This window comes from Xenopus laevis, chromosome 7S (assembly GCF_017654675.1).
Source record: "Xenopus laevis strain J_2021 chromosome 7S, Xenopus_laevis_v10.1, whole genome shotgun sequence".
In the NCBI taxonomy this organism is placed as follows: Eukaryota; Metazoa; Chordata; class Amphibia; order Anura; family Pipidae; genus Xenopus; species Xenopus laevis.
Genome location: NC_054384.1, coordinates 8,117,778 through 8,124,234, shown reverse-complemented (window position 1 = coordinate 8,124,234; position 6,457 = coordinate 8,117,778). Strand labels below are relative to the sequence as shown.

Genomic DNA, 6,457 nt, shown 5'->3' with positions numbered 1-6,457 from the left:
GGTGACCATGATTACTTAAACAAATGATTAAATAAACGATTGAAAAAACCAAGAGATTAAAAACCGAAAAAAAATCCCCTTAAAAGTGCGCCCCTCAATAATGGCGCCTACTCTGCCTACCCCTAGTTCCAGCCCTGATCCCTGCAGTGAGCACCAACCATTTGGTTTTTTGGTGTGCTATAAATGTGGGCATGGTCTTGCAGTAGCATGGGTGTGGTTTAAAGTGGGTGTGGTCTAAAACAGGGAGTGGCTTACAATGGCTTCCGTTATCAGCCCTCCACCATGTAGATTAGAAACATTCCGGCCCTCGGTACCATAGAAGTCGGACAGCACTGATATAGGTGATCCCACTGGTGTCTAATAAAAGGGCAACCAAGTTTTGGAGTTTTACTTTGAAAGCAGGTAAGTAAGTTGCAGGTAAGACTTAGTCCCTGTATAAAATGTATAATGAAGCAATAGAATTCTTAATGAATCAGATGAAAATTGAGCGTAGGACTGGCCAGATATGGGATGACTGTGACGTAGTTGTTCAGCTTAAATATATTGCAATATATGGACAAACAATCCCTGTTTTGTTTAAAGGGTAAGGCATTTTTCAGTAGCAGTATGCACAAAATGTCTCTGTCTTATATATATTGATAATGGGTTGAGTGCAAAGGGGACTCTTGTATTTGTCTATATGTATTTGGTGGTCACACCCTCATTGCACCAAATTAGTGGTGAGTACTAGTGATGTGCGGGTCATTGTTTTCCTGACCCGACCCTACCTGCCCTGCTCCAGCCCGCACCCGCTCTTCCGGGGTCCTTTTATAGACCCGCGCCGCCCCGCCGATGACATCACAATGACATCACAAAAGGGGCAGGGTGAGCAGACGCGAGACTATAACGAAAGGTGGTGGGCAGGGAGAGCAGGAGAAGAGCTCAACCCGCCCGCCCGCGAGGAGCAGTGCGAGGTCAACCCGAACCTGCCCGAACCGCGTGTAACGGGTCGGCCCGCACATCACTAGTGAGCACAATTTTCCCTTGTTTGTTATACATAAACCTAATAGAATTGTTTTGCCTCCAATAAGGATTAATTATATCTTAGTTGGGATCAAGTACAATCTAATGTTTTATTATTACAGGGAAAAGGGAAATCATTTTTATTGATTATAATGGAGTCTATTGGAGATGGCCCCTAATTCAGAGCTTTCTGGATAATGGGTTTCCAGATAATGGATCCTATACCTGTACTGGGGAATAGGAAATAGACGCAAAGGGAAAGATGAGGATGAAGACATTTCTGGTTTTGTAGGGAAGCGGATGTTACATCGTTTATACAAACAACTCGGGATTAGAATGATTATGCGTGCGCAAGTATTATCAGCGTAGGAAGAAGTGGTAAAATAAGTGAATCCCTTTCTTTAGGAATAAGTAAATACATCTTTAGAACAATATAAACCCTTTCGGCATTTAATGATGAGAAATTGCAATTGTCCCTATAGTGAAGCTGCTCCCGTTTTTGTATTGTACCTTGTGTTTCTATTGATTTTATGAATACCGAGTAAAACTGCAATGTGTTAAATATCATGTTAGCGCCATCTGATTATCTGCTCTCCCAAATTCTGTCCAATACAAACTCCAATCACACTTGTTCTTCACTACAGAGACAAATCAATAAAGTACATTTATTACACGTAATTACACCTTCTGTTCCAAGTTCCTTTCTGATTGGGAGCCTCAAACTAGAAACAAAGAAAGTCAATACAAAGTACTTTTCACCTCCATGTTTCTTTGATTCGGTAGGGAGATTACAGCAATTCTGATTATACACAAGTCTCATTAAATCACTACACAACAAACATTCATTAATAATGACTAATGTGCCTTTTTAAAAATTATATGGCTGTAACTCAGTGAGGAGTTGTTCTGGCACAAGGCTGCAGGCTGAGTTGTACAGGGAACTCTGATTATCACTCATGTATTATAAGGGATAATGTACCCCCTACTGTAAATGATAAGGATATTAGAAGTCACTGAGGGGTTGTTCTGTGACCATATAAAGACACAAGGCTGCAGGCTGAGTTATACAGGGTACTCTGAGTATCACTCATGTATTATAAGGGATAATGTACCCCCTACTGTAAATGATAAGGATATTAGAAGTCACTGAGGGGTTGTTCTGTGACCATATAAAGGCACAAGGCTGCAGGCTGAGTTGTACAGGGAACTCTGATTATCACTCATGTATTATAAGGGATAATGTACCCCCTACTGTAAATGATAAGGATATTAGAAGTCACTGAGGGGTTCTGTGACCATATAAAGGCACAAGGCTGCAGGCTGAGTTATACAGGGAACTGTGAGTATCACTCATGTATTATAAGGGATAATGTACCCCCTACTGTAAATGATAAGGATATTAGAAGTCACTGAGGGGTTCTGTGACCATATAAAGGCACAAGGCTGCAGGCTGAGTTATACAGGGAACTCTGAGTATCACTCATGTATTATAAGGGATAATGTACCCCCTACTGTAAATGATAAGGATATTAGAAGTCACTGAGGGGTTGTTCTGTGACCATATAAAGGCACAAGGCTGCAGGCTGAGTTATACAGGGAACTCTGAGTATCACTCATGTATTATAAGGGATAATGTACCCCCTACTGTAAATGATAAGGATATTAGAAGTCACTGAGGGGTTGTTCTGTGACCATATAAAGGCACAAGGCTGCAGGCTGAGTTATACAGGGAACTCTGAGTATCACTCATGTATTATAAGGGATAATGTTCCCCCTACTGTAAATAAGGATATTGGGAGTCACTAGGGGGTGCACTGTGCCCAAAGGCAATTAACAAAACAATGAAGAATCCAGTAGGATATAATCACTGCACTGTTTGGTTCAGCAGGTATCCATGGCATATACAATAGATATACGTAAATCATTTGTATTGGCTTCTAGTGATGGGCGAATTTATTTGCCAGGCGCAAATTTGCTACAAATTCCTGAGATTCGTCGTTAGTGAATACATTTGCAAAACTGTCGCACAAATTTGCTGGCGTCAAAAAAATGGACGCCGGCGTCAAAATCGAGACGCCGGCGCCATTTCGTGAAATTTTCACCATTTTGCAAATTTCCCGAATTTCAGTGAAGCCAAACGCCCCAAATTCACCCATCACTATTGGCTTCTGTATTTATGGAATGGAATTCGGGGAGCAGCGCTAATAACCGGTAAGGGTTAATACTGTCTGAAGTCCCATTTGGAGTCAGGGAGGATTTTCACCCCCTCTGAGGCCAATTGGAGAGACTTCAGAAGATTACAGTGTTGGGATGAGCTGGATGTTGGGTGGAATTTACTTGGCTAAAGGCTGAACTGGATGTCAGTCTTATTTCAAGATGAGCTGCTATATAACATGTAGAACTATACACAGTGGGATGTCAGCAGTTCAAACTCTTATAGTCCTTAGAAAATAAAAATAAGCTATTCAGGTGAGTTGGGTCCCCATTTATGCCTTTGTTGGTACCAATCAACCTGCTCAGAACCAGTACCAGCCAGCAGGGCCGCCATCAGGGGGCGACAGAGGGGACAAGTGGCCCGGGCATGAAGGGGGGCCCGGCAGTGCTGCAGCGTTGAAAGAGCCGGGCCCACTTTGTGAGCGCCGAAGCCTGCGGCCATTTTTGAAGTCCCGAACAGGCGAAATGCGGAAGTGACGAAAAGACCCAACGTCACGAAAGGAGGCGAAGTTGAATCCCCCGGCCACCAATGTATTATTTTAATATTCTATAGGCCCCTGCCACTAATGTTTTTATAAAAAAATACTTTTTGAGTCCCCAATTTATTTTTATCTTGTAGGGGGGCCCTAGCACCAATGTTTTTTAAAAAAAATATTTTTTGAGGCCCCAATGTTTTTTAACTTGTGGGGGGCCCTGGTACCAATGTTTTTTTTTTTAAATATTCTTTGGGGCCCCAATTTTTTTTTAATTTGTAAGGGGGGCCCTCGCACCAATGTTGTTTTTTTTTTAAATATTCTTTGGGGCCCCAATTTTTTTTTAATTTGTAAGGGGGGCCCTCGCACCAATGTTGTTTTTTTTTTTTTTAAATATTCTTTGGGCCCCATTTTTTTTTAATTTGTAAGGGGGGCCCTGACCATCAATAGCTTTTTATACCTTCTGTGTGTGTGGGGGGGGAACTTTTTTAGCGCTGATGTCTGTGTGGTCTTTTAACTGTGATGTGGAGTGGGCGGGGTCTGGGGTGGGGCTTGGGTGCCAGGGTGGGCGGGGCCTAGCCCCCCCCCGCAAAAATTTAGTTGTACGGGCCCGTGATTTCTAATGGGGGGGCACTGGAAAGGAATAACAGCCCTGCAGATCATTTACATTTTTAGATGGGGTCAGTGACCCCCCATTTCAAAGCTAGAAAGAGACAGAAGAAGGCAAATAATTCAAAAACTATCTAAAAAAAAGAAAAAAGAAAAAATTGAAGGAAAAGTTGCTTAGAATGAGCCAGTCTATGACACACTGAACAAAGAGCTGATGTGTAAATGCTATGGCTGATTGGTTGCTATGGGTTACTAGACCCGTTTGACTGTTCCAGAGCAGATTATGAGGCTCTTGGTGCCCCCCACCTTCCTACACAATTAATGTTCTATTCACGTTCTTCTTCCCCTGATCTCTGGGCTTTAGAAAAGAACCGGTTCAGACCAGACACTGGGGAAGGGGAGGGAGAAGCAATATAAAAAGCAGGGGGCCGGCAGGGGCGCGCGGAGTCGCCGGGTTCAAGTTGATTTCGGAGGAATCTGTCAGACGCTGCGCTGTCAATAACAGCAGGTGATTGCGCCCAGGTAATTGCACTTTAACAACCTCCAACTGCAGAACTACAGCTCCCACAATCCCTAGTGCCGGACAGCTAGAGGTTAACTCGAACTCCTATTGACTGAGGAACTGAAACCTTCTCAGTATCCGCCAGAGCCAGACTTGTTTTCTCTGCGAGTGTCTTACACCCCCTCCCCGGGAATGGTCTCACCCAGTCTCACGCTTAGCCGGATTGTACCTGGGGGAACAGGGGGAAGAACTTATACAAAGTACAGTTAGTGTATCACTATCCCTGCACCCCCTGCTCTAGCTCAACTGCAAACCTCACACACCCAAGGGCCACTGCTCTCACCTCTGCACCCAATGCTGTGACACCTGCTCTAACCCAGGGAGCTGCACTTTATATGGGAACTGATGAAATGAATCTGCTTTCAGGTATTAGTGAACATTGTATTGTCTCTTATGTCTCTGTCTGTCTGTGATCTTCCTACCCCCACTCTCATCTATCCAGCAGTTTCTCTCTATATCTATCTATCTATCTATCTATCTATCTATCTATCTATCTATCTATCTATCTATCTATCTATCTATCTATCTATCTATCTATCTATCTATCATCTATCTATCTATCTATCATCTCTGTCTGTCTGTCTATCTGTCTGTCTATCTTTCTATCATCATCACCAATATATCTCTCGTCTATCTAATTATCAATCAATCAATCAATCAATCAATCACTATTTATCATCTGTCTCTATTAATCATCACCTATTTATCTGTCATCTATCTAATCTAATTATCAATCAATTGATCACTACCAATCATCTGTCTTTCTCTTATCTATCATTTTCTTTTTTCTCTTTCTCTATCCATCTCTCTGTGTCTCTCTATCTATTTCTCTATGCCATTCTATCCATCTCTCTGTGTCTCTCTATCTATTATCTGTGCCATTCTATCCATCTCTCTGTGTCTCTCTATCTATTATCTGTGCCATTCTATCCATCTCTCTGTGTCTCTCTATCTATTATCTGTGCCATTCTATCCATCTCTCTGTGTCTCTCTATCTATTTCTCTGAGCCATTCTATCCATCTCTCTGTGTCTCTCTATCTATTATCTGTGCCATTCTATCCATCTCTCTGTGTCTCTCTATCTATTTCTCTGTGCCATTCTATCCATCTCTCTGTGTCTCTCTATCTATTTCTCTGTGCCATTCTATCCATCTCTCTGTGTCTCTCTATCTATTATCTGTGCCATTCTATCCATCTCTCTGTGTCTCTCTATCTATTTCTCTGTGCCATTCTATCCATCTCTCTGTGTCTCTCTATCTATTATCTGTGCCATTCTATCCATCTCTCTGTGTCTCTATCTATTTCTCTGTGCCATTCTATCCATCTCTCTGTGTCTCTCTATCTATTTCTCTGTGCCATTCTATCCATCTCTCTTTGTCTCTCTACTTAAAGAAGGGATCTATTCCCGAAACATGTTGGGATTCAGCACCAATAAAAGGTGATTGCAGACAAAAGCGCTACCTAATTTAGGGATGGGGAAAATTTTTCACCTTGTTTTGCAGCGAGAATGACACCCATAGACATGAATGGCATCACGTGCCAATTTTTTTAGCGTTCATGGACTTTAATTGGCGTTGACGAAGTTTCGCCGACAGCA

At 42.4% G+C, this 6,457-nt stretch overlaps 1 protein-coding gene across 4 annotated transcripts in view; it reads left to right on the top strand.

Moving 5' to 3' along the window:
• Positions 1–340: 340 nt before the first annotated feature.
• slc16a9.S (solute carrier family 16 member 9 S homeolog) overlaps positions 341–6,457 on the top strand; it is a 31,308-nt gene continuing 25,191 nt past the window's right edge. For 2 of the 4 annotated variants that reach the window (XM_018227322.2, XM_041570860.1), the window contains exon 1: positions 4,684–4,820. The gene's annotated coding sequence lies outside the window, so the exon portion shown is untranslated. Of the gene's footprint in view, positions 403–4,683; positions 4,821–4,853; positions 5,227–6,457 lie in introns of those variants that run through there. The other 2 variants (XM_018227321.2, XM_041570859.1) reach the window with 2 other exon arrangements.